This window comes from Malurus melanocephalus, unplaced genomic scaffold (genome assembly GCF_030028575.1).
Source record: "Malurus melanocephalus ecotype Western Australia unplaced genomic scaffold, MMel_1.1 scaffold_173, whole genome shotgun sequence".
NCBI lineage: Eukaryota > Metazoa > Chordata > Aves > Passeriformes > Maluridae > Malurus > Malurus melanocephalus.
Window position 1 is genome coordinate 1,391,438 of NW_026623405.1, and position 18,616 is coordinate 1,410,053.

General features: G+C 42.6%; 1 protein-coding gene across 2 annotated transcripts in view; it reads left to right on the plus strand.

The window, feature by feature from the left end:
- The window catches only part of MAF (MAF bZIP transcription factor), a 183,606-nt gene that overhangs the window by 50,847 nt on the left and 114,143 nt on the right, over nt 1–18,616 (plus strand). Inside the window, exon 3 of one of the 2 annotated variants that reach the window (XM_057372537.1) lies at nt 10,130–11,692. The exons of the other annotated variant lie outside the window; for it this stretch is intronic. The gene's annotated coding sequence lies outside the window, so the exon portion shown is untranslated. Of the gene's footprint in view, nt 1–10,129; nt 11,693–18,616 lie in introns of those variants that run through there. 2 annotated transcript variants of the gene reach the window in all.

Consider the following 18,616-nt stretch of genomic DNA (forward strand, 5'->3'; position numbering starts at 1 on the left):
GGGCTCAGTCAAGTCAGCAGAAGGGAGCCTGTGCCCACACCTCCAGCCTGCTGAAATTCAGAACTGGCTCCTCCTGGGCAGTATGAGGGTACTGGAAGGGGGCACAGTGGATTTGGAGTCATTCCTCCTTTSTGGGTAACCCCCCATGACTGGGGGGAGCACCAGGGCTCCTCTGTCAGCACCCCAAATGATGTCTCCTCTGAGCACACACGTGAGCTGAGATGTTCTCACTGCACACAAMGCCCTTCCAGACAGAATAAATAGAGACTTTTTCTCACACTGTCAGGAGATCACACCCTTTCCCTGTGCCAGATATAGATGAGATGGAGGAGAAAAGATGCACGTGCACGTGCATGTAGCCCCTAAGTCTCCCCTGTRCCCAGAGCAGGTGGTGAGGGTGGCTGTGCATGTCTGAGGTGCTTCGTGTGCCAAGTCATGGCCATGGCCATGCAGGCTTCTCACATCCCCACCRCTYCAGAACACACTGACCAGTGCAGAGRGAACRCTTTAATTCATTGTAGGAAACAGCAGAAATCTTTTTGTCCAGAGACTGGCATGTGCTGCTGGATAAAGCCCTGGAAGTATGTGAACTGACYAGTCATATCCTGGCAGGACCTTCCTGTGCATCCCAGCCATGAAATTGTGCATGGTGAGAAGTGAGTGGGGCAGGAAGCACACAGGTCAGGTCTCACACTGCATTCCCACAGGGCTGTKTGAGTGCCTGTCCATGCATGGCTGCTGCAGAGACCCAGGTGGGTGTTTGACAGGGTTCATCTGTTTGGGAAGGGTCAATATGTGGGCATGCAAAAGCAGAGGAAATGCCCAGGATCTGCATCCCTGTGCCCTGCTGCTGAGGGCTCCGTGGTGTATCCATGTCCCAGCCAGCAGCCCCCAAACAGACAGACCTGCCTTTGCTGCTGTCCCTCATCCAGGGAATTTGGGCAACCTTCATTTCTCATTTCAAGATTAGTAAATGCATGAATGATTCCCACGTGTTCTGGGACAGTGCTAATGGGAACGGTAGAAATACCTAGAATAAGCAGTGTCCAAAAATAGGTCTCTTGTCCTGCCAATGTCTTGCACATGTTCTTAACTTTCCTGCCCTGAGAAGCAACTCCTGGCACGCTGCAGGGCAGGAGAGTTTTTCCATTCACTTCAGTGGGTGCGGGATTTCATTCTGCCTCATAGACCCGTAAATTTTAAAGGGACTGTCCATAAGGCGCACTTGGGCTCTTTGCAGGGTCCAAGTGCTTTATATTTTTAGCATTGACAYGAGGGTCATGAGGGAAAAGCACGTTTTTCCCCACTCGAAGGGCACGGTCAGACGTGCTGCTCTGCTGGGGCTGCTCGGGGTCAAGTTTTTACTGGCCCTGGACCATTTCTTGGGGTGCTGCACCTTCCTGCTACGCAGCTTGGCTGCCATAATTGGAGCCGTGGAGCTGACCTACACCAGCCGAAACATGTTGGAAGTGGGGTTTTATAAATAGACTGTGTGGACAAAGGGTGTGTGCTCCGGGGTGTTTATGGGGCTGGGAAGAGCAGCTTGGGGCAGGGGATGGAGCCTGACAGCTCCCAGTGAACCAGCACAGCCCTCTTTGCAAAACAGGGATCGTGGTGCCGRCAGAGCCTGCAGCAAGCCCTCGGCAAAGGGAAGGATGGAGAGGCCATGACCTGGGGTGTGGGTGCTCAGCTATTTTCTCCCTGTGAGACTGGCTCCCAGGCCTTTGCTCATGCAAACCCTGACAGATCCCATCTAAATGAGTAGCTGGAAATTATGTGCTCCCTCCCCGGTTTGGGCTGGARCTGAATTTTGTTACCAGTCTCAGGGAGTAGGTTTGCTACTGAATGCAATTAAAAGCACCAGAACTTGGCACTGTGGGATCTTGCCCAGCGCTGGTAGTCAGAATGATTGACATTGCATCCTTTGATTTCTCCAGAGGCGTCATAATATTTTAAACTTATTATTAATTACAAGTGTATTAATCTCCGAATAGAATTAACAGTATTTCAAAATATAATTTTATCCTATCCAACCCACTGGGGRAAAAAAAGCAGTTTTGGATGAACTGAACAACTTTATAGACACTGTGCTTTATAACAAGATAGATTTTCCCTAGTTAGTTCCATTTCAACCTAATATTGGTGGAAGATTAAAGATACTGAATCAATGGCTGTAAAAGCTTACATTAAAAATTTGCAGTAAATGAGAAGAGGAAAATTTCATTAGAAACATAAATTGTAGCAACTGAAATGACTGCAACTTATTTTTAGTATTCTACTGACAGTCACACTTGAAAGCCTTTCTTTCTCCAAATGTTTTCTTTTCTCAGATTAAAAAAAAAAAAAGAAGAAAATGACCTCTAATATTTTGAAATATAGAACTAATTACGGTAGAGAGTGATCCTGATCCCACTGAAGTCAACTGCGGCATTCTTTATGACATTGCAGGATAGTGCCTCTATTAAGAAATAGTAAGGAAATGAGATACTTTAAAGAGAAGGGTTTAAAATGAAYTGGCTCTGTTAGCCTCTTTTGTAAAAATACCTTAGAGCCACTTTTATCAAGTCAAAAGGTTCATTGAAAAGAGAGAAATTAAAAGATGCTGCTCGTGGAGCCTGGCAAAACATGAAGTTCACAACAAATATCTCTCCAATCCAATTATAACATTCAAATCAAGGAGGAAAAAAAAAAGAAATATAATGAAAGCTTTATTTCTACTGAAAAAGTCTACTTGGAGGTGTCCAGACCTAAGGGAATTACAAAGTCAGCATTATAGTGGGGAAAAAATGTAATGTAAATGAGAGTGAAATAATCAAATTTTTCTGGTGGAAATAAGTGCAGTTGTTTGATGTAATTTTGACACATAGCATAATTTCAGCATCAACAGTGAAGTTTAAAGAATCAGTGTGTCTTCATGAGATTCTGTACAGAAAAGCCATTCAATGGGAAAATCTAAATCAGACTTCGGTTCGCACATTGGCCTCTCTACGAGAGAAAGCCCTGAATTATTTTAGTTGCAAATAGAAAAATAGAGATATCCCCTTTTCATTAATTTCTAGGCACCTTTTCCACTTGAAAATCCAACATGATTGCGGCATATAAATCACAAGAAATGTGATGTGTGACTGTTTTTGTGCTCATAAAAATCGAACTTTGGTTCATATCTCTAATGCCAACTCAGCCATTTAAAATTGCAGTTTTCCACAGTGAGCTACACTGGACTCATGTCACCATGTTTCTTGCAGATGTAATTTTTTAATATCATGGGGATCTATTCCAAACAATTAAAACAATTAAAGAAAGCAGGGCATGTCTTCAGCATTTTACTCAATCTCGTAGTCTGTATGAAATRTATTTGTAATTTTCTGTTCATTTCCAAATGGAGACAGATTCACACACCCTCACAGTCAAACTCAGGACAAGAACCAGCAATTAAATGAAGCCTGAGACCCAGTCCAAAGCAGGCATATACTCAATTTAATTTTTAAATAACTTAATTAATAGTTTCAGTTAAAGCAAAGAAGTGAAAATGGGTCAAACTATGTAAACATTGGTTAGAAAAACACACTGTCCGGCCAAAGCATTGTAGAAGGGCTTTTAAGAAGAATGCTCTTTAAATTTAATTTAAACATGGTTTTCCAACTTAGGCAAAAGCCCAGTTCAGACAAGGCCCAAGCTACTTTTTGTGCCACAGAGAATTACCGAGGTATGCTGAGAGTTTATTTAGACTTTGCTTGTTCCAAGGCTGTGTTTCACTCTGCAGTCATCGTTTTCTCCTTGCTGTCAGCACATTGTTACCTCTCGGCAGCTCGGAGCTCAGATCTCCTGCAGGACCTGCACGAAGGCTACAAAACATCCTCTGCAAATATTTACCAGAATTTTGAAATGGGGTGGGAGACACTGCTATTGCACRCTGAGTGTTTGCTTTCTGCAAACAGCCAGGTTCAAGTTCTTATTGACACGGCTGTGATGGATGATGGGGTCCCTTATATAAGTCTCAAGGCCAGGAGGGTGTTTTTGCTCTGGAGTAGMCAGGGAGTAGAAGCAACACCACGTGTCTTATCTGACCAGTCATTGCTCAGCAGCCCTCACATCACGGGGAGATACACTTATTAACATCTTGGTAGTTCCTGGATTCCAAAGGGGAAAAATCATAAAATTCAAGAAATTTCTCTCACTCCAGAGAACTACTCTATCCAGAGAAAAGGATGATTTTTACTCCAAACACTTTTTTTTGCAAAATTATTTMTATGATATTTAAATTTCAGTTTAAATGACACAAGGGTGTCATTTKAGAGTGGTTAAGAATGTTGTTCTTAAAAATCCTTTTAAAATCATACAGTAGCACTTAGATGACTCTATATATTAGCAGTTTCTGCTACAGTGAGTTTGCTGCCAATTTACTTATTTGCAGTTGACTTGCAGGATCCGAAGTTTTTAGTGAGAATAATTGAAAGCTTTCTGTTTGCTTGTGGTTTTTTCTGCCTTTTTTTAACTTTAATTTGACTAAGTTAATAAAAAGAAAAAAGAAGAATTTAAAAAATTTCAGATTATAAGTACCAAGACTGGCTTAGGTGCACCGCTTTAGGAAGATGTCACTGCCATCCCCTTCATCAACACTACTTGGTATGATAAAGTTTGGGAACGTGAGCCTAAACTTTGGCTAATTCTTATCACATGAGAATGTTGCCCCAATTCTTATAATTGTACCTTGATCTGTGCAGAGGAGGTCATGCAGCATAAATTGGCCATATCTGAAGTGTCACTGCTCTTTGCTATCTGTCCCCTTCGCAGTGTGAGGTCAGGTTTGGGAGAGGAAATCTGCTGCTGGTGGCTGAGAGTGAGACTGTTTAGGCCTTCCTGATCTGAACACCTTTGTTTCCCCTGTGAAGGACAACACAATCTGTACAGGGAACAAAAACCAGCTGGTTCTTCTCTCCACATCTGCAGAAAGAGGGAAACCTACCAAAGATACTTATGAAGGACAGCTTTTACTGCTCATGTTCAAAAGCAAAACCACAACAGGAGACAAAATCCCTTTCATGAGAAYGAAGCAAATGAAGATTTTGTGCTGGAGAACAGCCTGGATGAGCTGACCTACTCCAGCTTGTTTGAAAAGTTAAACGTGTCAAAGGGTTCTCTGCTAGGCAAAGGGAAGATGTAGAAGAGGTTTTTATAAATGGCAGCTGGGCAATTAATGTTAACCATCAATATCAGAATGGCTTAGATTGCATGATTAACTAGTAAGAGTTTTGAGCTGGCTGGTAATTTTAGATTAAATAGTCAGGCAGCCAGTGACTTGAATATTGATGAATATCCTGTGTTTTATTAATATGCATTCTCTATAAATTAGAGGCTTAGTACACAAAGAAGAATCCTAATGCTCTCGCTATTTTTCATTGCCACAGGTAGAGCTGAATAATTCATAGCAATTAATTTATTTCACTGATTTAGCCTTTTGGGGCGGGGGGGAGGTAAGGGGGAAGTTGAGCACAAGTAGTCTGCAGGTAATTTTTTCCATGTTTATTTATGATAAATAAGTCACCAAACACATTTGAAGACTAATTCTTAGTTGGGGGTAATTTTTTGTATTTTAAATTGGAGAAATTGGGGGGAATATGGGCAGAAGTGCAAGCAATCCACCAATCATTACAAGAACACGAATGAATTTTAAACTGTAAAAAAAGCCTGGATAGCKTCAAATACAACTCATATAGGGTCAGGCTCATGTTGATTTGCATTGATTGGTGCAATGTTGGTTACATTGCATGTTTCTGCTCCTCCTTTAATTGATTGTAATTCTTCAGGATCAAGATTTTCTTACAAATATTTATGTGGGCAGAATTCRTTGTCTGTATTTAGTCCCTGATGCATAGGTGAAACGCTGCCCCTTTTGCAGCCAAGGGAAGTTTTCGTTTTCATTCTGGAAGATCCAGAATTCCACCTGCTGATGGCATTCCTGAAAATCCTTTTKGATGCACACAGAGCAATAACACATCCAGCAAAATGACATTTTATATTTGTGCAAAGTTTAAGAATACCCAAATGCAGATTTTTAATTAATGGTGACTTAAATATCAGACAAAATGTTGCAGCATGAGATCATTTGCCAGTCCTGCAGCTCAGGGAGGATGCAGCCCCATCTCGGTGTCACACTCATATCCTGAGTAGGTAATATCCAGAAACACACGAGGAGGAGGAGAAGGCTGGGTGATTATTGCCTCTCCCTTTCTCTGGTTCTTCCAGCACACTCACAGCAGTAGGACTTGCATAGCACACAATAAATCATYGCCTCATTATGCTTCTTCCGTAGGTTTGTTTAGGGCACCTACTCCAGTACTGGCTAYGGAGGATTATTAGTTCTTCCTAGAAATTCCTCTCAGATATAGACTTCTGGCTTGATTTGCACAGAAGGAAAAAATCCCCACATCTTATTTTTGAAATGATTCCTAGTGTGCACAACAATTTACATTACAGAACTGCCTAAGAAAGTAATTTCAGCAGTGTCTRGAGGGGATTTTAATTTGTAGGTGGATGATTTTGCTGAAAACAGGCAAGAGGTTAAAGAAGGTTTTTGTGTTTTTGTGACTTGTCAACATGAAGTATTAATAACTGAAACAGAGGGTCTTCCTGCCTTTCTTCCTTCCTCCCTTCTTGCCTACCTTCCTTTTTGCTTTCCTTTTCCCTCCTTTCTTTCTTGTGTACATAAAAGCTCTTGATCCCTTACTTAGACAGATTTTGTTGAATTATTGTAAAAGAAACCCAAGTACCTCATTAAAAAACATCGTACTGTCTTCATTCACTTTTTCTATATGTCTTCAGCCAGCCCTAGTTCACAGCTGGTACAGGAGGGCACCGGTCTGATTGATAGAATAGGGATTTTGACACTTGGTTTTGATTTAAGGAGACAAATCCTCTTAATAAAAATTGTGCATTAGTTGGCCTCATTTACTAACGAGAAGCAGTATTGCTGATTTTGATAAAACAGTATTTATTTAGCATTGCACYAAATAAATGCTGGAATAACCTAGATTGTACCTGCAAGGGATTTGAACAGCTAGAGCCAAGACTTTGGAGAGCAGGTGGGTATACTGCAACACGGTTGGGTTTTGCTGCAGTGTGACAATGTGATCTAGGATCCAATCCAGGCTCCGTGGAAATCAATGGAAATTCTACCCTTGATTTTACTGGGCTTTGGATCCTGCTCCAGTTGTGCCAGGACAGTAATGAAATGACTCCAACTTGGGAGAATTTTCTGGCTTAACACACKCAGTGTTTTGTATTGATGGGTGTTTGTGTAAAGGGCCCTGAGTTCGAGTGTTTTTGACACACGCCTTGCCATGACCCTCCCTCCTAGCCAAAGCTCCCTGAAACGCAATAGATTTTTGTTTTGTGACTGCTCACAGACATCCCAGCTGAACAATGACATTTCATAGATGATTGTAACATGAAACTCAAAAATCATTGTAAGCATTGTGACTTGTCTTCACACAAAAACTCCCTAAGCTTTCTGAACCTTACAGCAAACCTGGATGTGTTCACAGCCATAAAGAAACACAAAGCTAAGTCACTTTGGTGTATTTTGGCATTTCACTATACATACTTCTGCATCATTGTGTCTCATAGTCCTGGGTATAATTCTCATTTGATSTTAAACTCTTAAAAAGAGCCTAGGAATAGAAGATGTGCTGAGGTCAGGACCAGAAAATACTTTTTTCCAACACCCACTGCAACCTGAGTCCCCCACAAACAATCAGGACTCAGCGAGAATTGTACCCAGCCCTTTTTGATGGAAGTGCAGTGGTGACCTTCCAGATTGATTAAAAATGTGACATTGATTGACTTTGAAGGGAGCCACATCCACCCTTCTTCTGCCAAAAAGGCAGTGGCTGCAATGTGAAGCCTCAAGAATGGGGCATTGCTCTTCCAAGTACATGGAAGACATCCAAGGGTAACGGGATAATGCTGATAATGGGATAGGGTTTCTCCCCTCCTCTCCCTCAAATACCATATAGCTAGATTTYGGCTATCCAGCCTCAGGCCTTAGGAGATTTTTCTCTGAGAGCTACTTAAAAGATGAAATAGCTGAGGAAATGAGCTCTTTTTATAGGTTATGTAGGATGTTTGGTGGTTGAGAATGTCAAAAAGGACTGGTGATGTTGACTCTGCAGGAACCYTTTATGGTGATGGGGCTATGATGCTGTGAGGACCACTGGCAGTGGAAGGGGTAGTGTGGTGGGGAAAGATTTATTCCTCTGACAAACYCACCCCTGAGGATTTTTCACACTGTTACTTCAGGGTGTGAGTTTAAAAGATGATAAAATGGCCCTATTTTCCAAAGATATGCAGTATTTTAACAACATCTGGTCTCTTTAAGGCACCTTGAGTTGGCACTGAGAAATATTGGCCTCCAAAAATTACCACTTTTGAAAATCTAGGCCACTGAACCTGATATGAACTATCAGAAAGCAGAGACAAGGGAGCATTTATGTTGGAGAATGTACAGTGGCTTGAAAACTACAAATCAAAATAATTCACCCTTTTATGTGTAAATCTCCTTCTCTTTGATACACAAATTGAAAAACTGTCTGGTTTCCTTGTAGTTTCCGTAAGCAAGCAGCGTGTGACTGCACCCTCTAGAATGCTATTAAGTGTTATTYAAAGTGCTGACCTGTTAAGGTCAAGAAGGCTCATCTGTGTGCTAAAACCGAGCCCACCAAAAACCAAAACTTGCACCTAAAACCAGCAGGCAAGGAGGTCTCAAGCTCCACGGCTCCCTCGTGGMAGGGATGTGGAGTGACAAACGGGGAAACACCAAGAGATCAAAGCGCCTTCTCAGGGATAACAATAAAATCAGAGACACAACAACACCAAGTCCTGGTGCAGGTGTCTGCTCTTCCCAAGCAGCCTTTGTCAGGTTTGACACAGCCAGCCCATCGCAAGGGRAYKCAGGCAGGAGCTGCAAACTGGCAGTAAATAAACATCAGCAAATGAATGTCCTGAGTGGTGCATTTCTGAGCTGGTAGAAAGGCTGGAGGGTCATTGCACGAAGCCCACATGGAAGGAATTACTGGGACACACTGAACTTATTGTGAGGTTTTTGGAAAGAAACTTCTCAATGCGAGCATGGAAAGACAGTGTGATGCATTTTGTTCATATTCCAGAATCGCTTTCCTTTGGATGAGCACCTCTATCCAGGTCCTGTGGAATCAATAGCTGTCTTGCCTTTCAGAAGGATTATGACCCTAAATAGCTTMTTTAGGAAGTGTACTTTTCTTGGTGATAACACAGAGCCGAGGGTGGATGATTAACACCAATTAGGATTATTTACAAGAACCTAGAAAACAATAGGTCCATAAATCATTGTCTTATCAACTGTAGTTCCTCCTGAGTAATTCAGTCATCATTGGGCACACTGTGTGTTTCACTGTTCGTTAAGTACAGATCATACTGATGTTAGCTGAAGGGTGTGCAAATGTTGAAGGTCCAATATGACCTAAAACAGCAGCATGTTATCAAAAAAATCTGATAGTTTTCAACATTTTTATGTTCTAAATCCCCTACAGTTCCCCCTAGGTGTAGTGAGTGAATTTAAGGCAACTGACAGTAGCCTTGTTTCTTTTGGGTTAGGCTTGAGCTCTGTCCACACTTGTGTCTCCATTTGGGGTGATTTTGCAGTAATGCCCAAGTGGGCACTGGTCCCAATAAAGCAGAACAGCTTCAGTGCACACATATTCCTGCGGGAGGAGAGCCAGTGGGGAGTTCTCTGCAAAAGCCAGCCAGGGCTTGGTGGGACACACTGCTCTGATCCTAGGGGCAGCCACACCACCACCTCCAGGGTGTGTGTAACCCTGCTTTGCAAGAGGAAGGATGTCAAACTTCCCARAGTTTCCATATCAGCCTGGAGAGGAGCTTTAGAGAGGGTCAATTGCTTTATGTGACACCCTTTTTGCTGGTGACTGGCAGTGCTTGAACCACTCCTCTTTCTTCCACCAAGGCTTCTCCTGGCTCATTATCCTTTTTGTTTAGTAACTGCCCAGTCTTCTGTCGCTGTTCCTCCTTGCTGCTGATCTTTTTTCCTTCTACTTTTATCACTTTTTGTGATCCCTTTTCCAATTTCCAACCTTAGTCTCCCAGAAGACCCGGAGTGGTGACGCCTGGATGCAGAGGAGATCACACTGCTTATAAATCTGCACCATGAGGAGGCCAAAAGTTTCTGCAGCAGCAGGAGGTAAGCCAGGACTGCTGGTGGGTGTAAGGAACAGAGAGCAAAGCCACCTGWGTTCGAGAAGAAGGCAGCAGCACCCTTGAGGATGGAGACTTTGGGGCAGCGTCGCAGTCCTGTACAGAGAACTTGAAGAGACACTGAAACTTCAAGTGGGATGGCCCCACCCAGCCAGCTGCTTGTGTGGTTTGGTCCATGGACCTTTGGGGTCTGCATGCCAGAGACTGAAAACTCCTGACTGACCCTAAATTTCCTCTTTGTGGACTTCTGATGTGATAGGAATGGCACAAAAAAAATCCAATAGATTTTCTTCACCTTAATGTTTTCAGCCAGCTAACTTTCCCAGGACTGCTTTCTGCTCAAATTACTGGAACTTAATTACTTGAGGTTTAATTTCAGTTTCTTGGCCAGCTTTAAGAACATATATTCAAATTTGAACCACAAGGACAGAATTTTGGGAGCCTCTTTGTCCTCTCACTTTGTGTTAATTCAAATGAGGAAACTGTGCCTGTGAATCTCTGCTTTACTTCACATAGTCCAAGTCAGTCTCACTTCTGGAGAGATATCCCTGACACCCAGCASATTAAGGGGGAGCACAAACAACCCCTTATGTTATAGTTTACGTTTTTGAAACTGTGCAAACAATAGATATTTGTCTCCTGCTTATTAATTTTCTTGTAAATAAAATGTATTGAGACCAGAGATGAAGTTACACTGACTTTACACCAGATAATGTATTGACATTTTACARGGTAGTGTTGTGTTATCCATACATTTCAAAAGTAGATCTTACAATGTTTAATTATAACCAAAAAAAAAGAAGTGGAAAGAGAATCAAGGGAGGGACATGGAGAGAGAATTTGAAAGGACATGGATGGAAGGTGGTRGAGTTGGAGGATATCTCAGATAAGGCATTATCTGAGAATTCCTATGATTAAGACTTATCTTTCTGGCTTCACTATTTCATTATAATCTACTGCTTACCTGATAAGTAATAAATGGCCTCCAGATTTTATTGCATTTGMTCACTTTCTTTAGATCTGACATCAGTTTGTTCCCCCCTTAAGATCTCATTTCTGTTAAGGAATGAAGACTTTATGTTTCTGCTGGGGTTGACTTGTTCCTCTGGTATTTCTGTGTTGTTATTTAGCTAGCAAGTGTCCTCAGCAATTCYTTGGATAACACTTCCATCTATCACCTTGGGATGATCAGAAATACATTGCAGCTGATGTTTAAACATGGATGTCTATCTGGAGCTGGACACTCACCTCCAACTCAGCAGATACAAAACTCTCCAAAAAGCCAACAAAAGAGGGCTTTTTTTAAACACACCAACCCGCTAGTGGATTATCCTTAATGGGTTGGCAGCATGCCCCTTCCTTCCTCTGCTGGAATGCTGGCCTGGCTCTGCAGCCCTGGGTTTGTGTTTTTGGTGGTTTTGGCTTTTTGGCTTTTTTAAATTTTTTTTTTTGTATTACAGCATGCAGAAGAAATAAAGTATAAGACTGATTTTTAATAGTTCATGACAATTTTTTCCTCTGGGATCAATTTATTTACCTCYGAGGAGGCAAATGTAGTGACCATCACTCCTCTTTGGGGAGTGACCCTGCCTTGTCAGTGTGGCCCTGCAGAAGAGAGCTCCTTGCATGGGCTGGCTGTTGTTTCTGGGAGCTCACGGACACACCTYCAAGGGTTGAGGGTCAGCTTCTTCTGCGTGAGAGAGGAGAGGAAATGACCTTCACCCAGCTGAGCGGGGAACAACAGGAAACCCTCACGGTCCCACCATTTCCCACCCCCAGGATCCGGCACTCAGGGACCTTTTTGACAAATTGTCAGGGTTTCTGTCAGGGTTTAGCTGCTGCAAATATATTACCAAAGTATGTTGATGATTCATGGGCAAGTGGTGTATGCTGATTTAAGTGATGGACTAGCCATCCTGTAATGGATTTGAGAATTCCCAATCAGACTGTACTTAGTTTTATCAAGCAGGAACCTGGCAGGCTGTGTTTTAATCAACTGATAGCATCTCTTGGCAATTGGCATCCTGCTAGTGGACAGAGTACTTCTCAAAGACCAGCTCGCTAAGTTACAGTCACAGCCACTCAGATCTCTCAGCTTTACTCCCTATTTTTTTCTGTTTAGCCTGTTTCTTTCCAAAATAAAACTGCAGTTCAGAGAGCTGAAGCATATCTTCTTCTCTTTCACTGTTGTTTTAGGGGGAATAGATGAGTCAGAATACATTTGCTTCATCCTYCAGAAAGCTATGCTGGAACAAGTTCCTATATGTTGCATGAAATCCCAGAACAAGACAAATTCTAGGATTTGGTTCTGGCACAAGTTTTTGGAGCGCTCACATTACATAAGTGTAGTAAATCTACAATGTGGGGCCACACCAGGTAAGACGTGGCCTTTTCCCCTTTGGTTAGGCCATGTGGACGGAGTACTCATTATCTCATGACTCATTATCTCATGACTCATTATCTATTATGTCACCAAAGATATACCCAGTGTTCTGACCTGTACCAGCAGACATCGAGAATGGTTTCCTTCCCTGATAAAACTCATCAGTCTGTTCATCACTTCTGGGAGTGCCCAACTCCTGCAGAACATCTTCACAGCACAAACCCTCAGGTGCCACAGCTGCCTTAAATAATTCCCTACTCAGGATTTATGTTTTGTCACAATTATTGAGCTGTGGAGCCATCCACRCTCATGGAGCTGTGCTCAAGCAAAACCTGAGGAGCTGGTTTGTTGTGCCTGGCTCCTRTGGAGTAGTTACTGTACTTAGCAACCCACCTCCAATATAAATATATCTGCTACTCTGAAGAGCAGGCTTTGAAAAGCACCAGAAGGGATCACTCCCCCATAAAGATTTTTTCCAACATTGCAGAGCTGTCGGGATTTTCAGAGAGAAATTCTTCTCCCAGTTAAGCACCCCAGCCAGAGGGGTCAAGATTTCACTCCAGGCTGACAAAGCTCTGGTGCAACCTCTTGTGATGGGCCGTGAGCTTCCATTTAAAGCTGGGCTCTGTCTGAGCTGCTCTGGAGGGAGGTGGAGAGCATCCACCCATGCAGGAGGGATTTGGGAGTGTCTTTGCATAGGGGTCCCACAGCACTGTGTGGGAAAGCAGARCCCTGCTCTGCCAGCTGAGCACTGGAACCACATGGGTTTAAAACTGGTTAAACGTTTGGAACGCTCAGAAGAGGCTGATGATTGAAAGCCTGCAAAACAATCCTGCTCCCAAAAAGTAATAAAAATGAAAGTGAGGTGTAAGGAACAGAGAGGAGTGATTCATWGGGAAATTGTACTCTTGAAAGTGTGTGACAAGTCCTGGGTGAGGGAGGAGCTGTGTGTAAGCATTTAAGGGCCCCATCCTGGCTCGTCCAGAGAAAATACAATGAAGATTAACAATGAACCCTGTAATTGAAAGGAAAATTTTAACTTCCATCTTAGATATTATCTRTTGACCATTACATGAAAATCAGAGAAAGCAGAGCCCTGTTTTCAGCATAACGTCCCTCTGAGTGTTTCAGCAGACAATGGAAGACCCTCTGAGTGTTTCTTGCAGACCCACTGCAAGAACTGAAGTTAGGGTTTCCAATGCCAGAACCAGCAAAAGCACACAAGAAACAAAGTTTTAAAAAGTCTTCTCTCTCTAGGGTGGAAATATATGATTTCCACAGGGTTGTTTTCTGTGTAAACATTYCTATTTTTATGTTTTACAGAATAAAACAAAAATGTATCTTGCAAACATATTCAATAAGTCAATTTTAAAGCAAGTTAATTAATGTATCTAGGCTTTATCACRGAGCATAAGTAAGTGGAAAAAATCCCCCAGCCAAATGTGAAGAGTCTAATCTTGATTTTCCCACTCTTTGAGTTCATTTATTATCATGTTTGCTCACTTTTATAAAAACCATGCTCATGTAATAATCTAATTTCTGAGAGGATCTCTGGGGACAGGAGATCACATTACAATATCTCACATTATGTGTCATTCAGGCASTATCTCCCAAATCATAAAACCTGTGGAAAGGGAATGACGCTTGAATAGCAGACTCCTCTTCCTTCTCCTTTTTCCTATTCTGAGCATTTTTTTCCAGCCCAATGCACCCTTCCTCATATGGTCTGACCTCATGTGCCCAAGCTGCTCGTCTTCATTCTGCAGAGACACAGGCTGTGGTGCACATCTCTCCTTGCCCYACCTGTCTCACACTTTCATATAGTTTGGGATTTTCCCTTCTATTCTGGGCTTTTATTTGTATCACCTCACCATCTCCGTTTCGTACCTGTAGGTGCTGCTTTGTGAACTGATGAACTGGGGCAGAGAACTGGCCCTGCTGACAAAAACCTGAAAAAAAGCCCAAGTTTCAGATCAATAAATCCCCTGGCTGGAATCATTGCATTTCTATCCAAAACTGTTCTAACAGGACAAGTWCAGAGAGACAGGACCTCTCCAGCTGCCTCTGGTGCCAAATCACAGACCCATTGCCCTGCCATCTCCATTTCTTTCAGCAGTTTCAGAGATCTTGATAAAGACCTCAAGGGAGGCTTATATGCTCTTAAAACATTTAATTGATCCATTCATGTGCACACAGTCCAGAGCTTCCATTTTTATGATTCCTTCCCTATTATCATGGAAACTGGCTAGTTATCATAGAAGCCTGTTAAAAACTTGCTCAAGACACCAATTTTGGTGTAGCAAAGCGCTTGCAGCTTGCCTAAATTGCAGTGTGCAAATCTATGGGCTCCTTTGAGTGAAAATAGATTTTCTAGGAGATGATCCTGTTGCTCTAGATATTATTTTAACATTCAAATCCAAGGTTATGACCTCAATCCTAGCTCATCCAGTTGACCACAAAGTCCATAATCAATTTTATTTTATATGATGCACCCATTCCAAACTACCACTCCCATTGCCCATTTCTTCATGTAGAAGTTGTGCACCAAATTATCTRGTCTGATTAATACCAGGTTATTGTGCCTACTAGTGCATTTCAACACAACTTTGCAATGGGAAAATAATCCTGGCCTTTTCAAACACTGAGGAGAGCAGAAAAAACCCATAATGTCAGGACTAAACCAGTTCTGACAATTTCTCATTTCCATTTATTCAGAAAAAAGTCATAATTGAGACTTAAGGAAAAAAAGAAAAGCCCTCCATGCCTTTAAGTGTAAAATCCATTTTAGTAGCAGGAAGCTGTTATATGGTTAGAGCAGTTATTTTTATTGTCTGTCTGGGTATAGTTTTTAACTGCAGGCACAGAATAAATCAATAGTGTCATAAAGCTACTCTCACCCTCTGCCCTTTCTAAAGGGACATTGTTCAGTGTCTGTGCTGGATGTGACACAGCCTGTGCTTTGATGCACAGAATTATGCCTCCACTAATGTTCTGGGGGAGAGATCTGTGTGACACATATTTACCTGTATCTCTTTGTCCATATCGTCTCAGAGTCATCAGATTAAAAGCAAAATATAACGCACAAAAATGCACAGAAATTCTTCATCAGAAGAGAGGGAGTAATTCTGGTTATTCTCTTGCAAATGGTATTTTAAATTAATTTGTGCATTCATAATTTTCTCGGGCAATATATTCCAAGACTGTCTGAGAAAACATCCAGTGATTCATGGGACAGTCCACAAAACTTAAACCTGATTGTAACCTGCCCTTTAATACAGCAAAGAAGGGGGTAGCAGGATCTGACTGTATGAAGCTGGTGCTAGATAAAATTGCCCTGCAAGTGTGCCTTTTTAATAGCAAGAGTAGTTAATGGCTGGAACATTTGGCTTAGGAATGYGGTGGATTGAGCATTGCTTTCAGTCTCTAAATCAAGAGTGAGTGTCTTTCTGAAGCAATGCAATAGCTTCAGCAGAAGTTATAGCTTTGATGCTGAAATGAGTGGGTGAAGTTCTTCAGCTGTGTTACATGGGAAGCAAAACCAGATGACTGTGATGGTCCTTTTCAGCCTTACTAATCCATTAAATCCTGGTTTGGGGCCTTTCACACTCTGGGGTTTAAACTAGCCTCTTAGGTTTTCCGGATGGTTTCTGCAGGCAATACACGTTCCAGAGCTGGATCTGACAAACTCCATATAAATGGGTGTCCGGAATTGACACACTTTATAATTTATATATAAATCACTGCCTCTAAATGCAGTTCCAGATCCATTTCCCTGTGCAGCTGAGCTCACTTTGCCTGTTCTGTGGGGATTTTCCTTTGCAAAGCAGATATGCATCTGAGCTGAAACACACACCACATGCTGCTGGAGACCCCAAGAACAACCACCTCTAACATGGACCACAGAGAAGTAACCTTTATGGATCAAATTCTTAAGAGATTTATCAGCAGCAATTCCTGTTGTCAAGTTAATTCATSACTCCTCTCCTTGCTTGCTCATTGCAACTTCCCCAGGTTGGCACTTCTGACAGAGGCATGAAAATTGTACTTGTGCTGCAAGTGGGAGGTGGAGACAGCGAAAATCTGTGCCCTGTCTGTGGGGCTCCGTGCTGAGACAGCTCTATTTTCACATTTAGTCACAAGCCTATTGGCATTACCTCAGTATTTGTTTTGAGGGTGGCTCTCAAGAAATGGAATTGGAGTYTGGATTTGGGAAGATTAGAGGAAGTAAACCCTAAAATAATTCAAGTGGTGTCTGAAGGCACCACTGCTCACTTGTAGCTTGGTGCTGGACAGACAGAGAGGCAGAATCCCACAGGAGTTTTCATGCTCCTTGGTGAGGATGGTGGATGCCACTCATCTGGGTAACCAAATATTTGTTTTCCTTCTCTCTGCAAAATGCKTAGTGCTGGATTTTTACATCTATAAATACCGATTTGGATTTCCCTTCCTTCCCTCCCCGTGCTCCATTGAAAGCAAAGACATCTCACCCAGCACCATTTGCTGACTCCTTCCCTTCTGCTCTTCCCCATCCCCAGTGCGTGAGCACGGCCACGTGCAGCCCCTCGATTTCCCCTCAGGACACTGGCACTTGGCAAGGAGAATAACGGATGTTGGGGAACAAACAACACCATTTGGGTAGAAAAAACAGTTAAAAAAAAAAAAAAAAAAAAAAAAAAAAAAAAAAAAAAAAAAAAAAAAAAAAAAAAAAAAAAAAAAGCCATATGTTTAGAAAACAAGCTCAGAATTGTATATAATTTACTGGAATTGTATTCCTAGATAGCTCCAGTGAGGACTGGCTTATTTGTCCAGGGAGTAATGGGATATTATTCAGGATAAGTGAGTTTGAAGGCGCTCTGTCTGACTTCACCTTTCAATGATTACATGTGCATTTTTATTTACTAGAATAACTTCATTTTTCATTTACTGATGGCTCATGAAGGCTACAACAGCATCCACACATCTGAAGAAAATCTGCTTCTCGCGTTGCATTTTCAGCCTCTCCAAATCCCACTTGTCTCCAAAGTCACAGGTTTTCCAGAGCAGAGGTTGCATTCTGAATAAACTCCTAAACCCTTGTTTTRAGGACTGTGGATGGGCCTTTCCCCTCCTGAGGGACTCAGCTCTGCACATTCATACTGAGGGTCAGAGCAAGGCAGGACTGAAGCTGCAAAAGGAGAAGATGTCACCCTGGGGAGTTTTCACCTTCAGGCTCCCAATTCTTTCAGGGGGTTGCCCTAAATCATAATTTTTAATGTTCTCCCAAAAAAGTAATTTGGACACACCTGTAGAAGGGCCAAAATAAACCGTAACAAATGGTGTTTGGAAAATGTCACGGGTTGTCCTTTGCTGAGGCTTCTGGACAGGGAGCAGAGCACATCCCCTGGCAGTGCCCGTGTCGCTGAACTGTGGAGAAAACGTGCACAATGAAATGCAGGCTGGGCTTGGTGACTGCAGAGACCCGGGACGGGAACCTGTGTCCAGTTTGAGGGAACATGTCTGGACTGTGAAGGACTTCTGAGTGGTGGGACTTSTGTGAACTGAAGTAATATCTCGCCAAATGAAGCTGCTGGGCAGGGTTGTGAACTCAGAGCCACCAGCACAGTTAAATGATCGGAGGGAAGAGACAAGAAACATGCTTGCCTGTGGAGAGCCGGCTAATAGTGCGGCCAAACCACCGTGGTTGAACTGCGTTTTGTGTGAGGTACTGGGCGGGGATAAGGCTTTGTTTCTCTTATTGCTGCTCAGGGGGTCCTCGGGGGATCACCGAGTCCTTCCATGCCTCATGAAGTAGCAGTGCCTGAGTGAAAACCCGGGCAGTCTGTGAATGATGTTTGAGTGAAAATAGGGATCGTACCGGTGCCTGATGGGTGTCACCAGGGGGGGACACGAAATGCGCTCTGTGCGACTGGCAMTTAGGTTCCGAGCTGACTTTTCCCCCGTAAGCCCGAGGTGTGCATGGGCTTGAGAAGCACACTGCTCCCGTTTCCT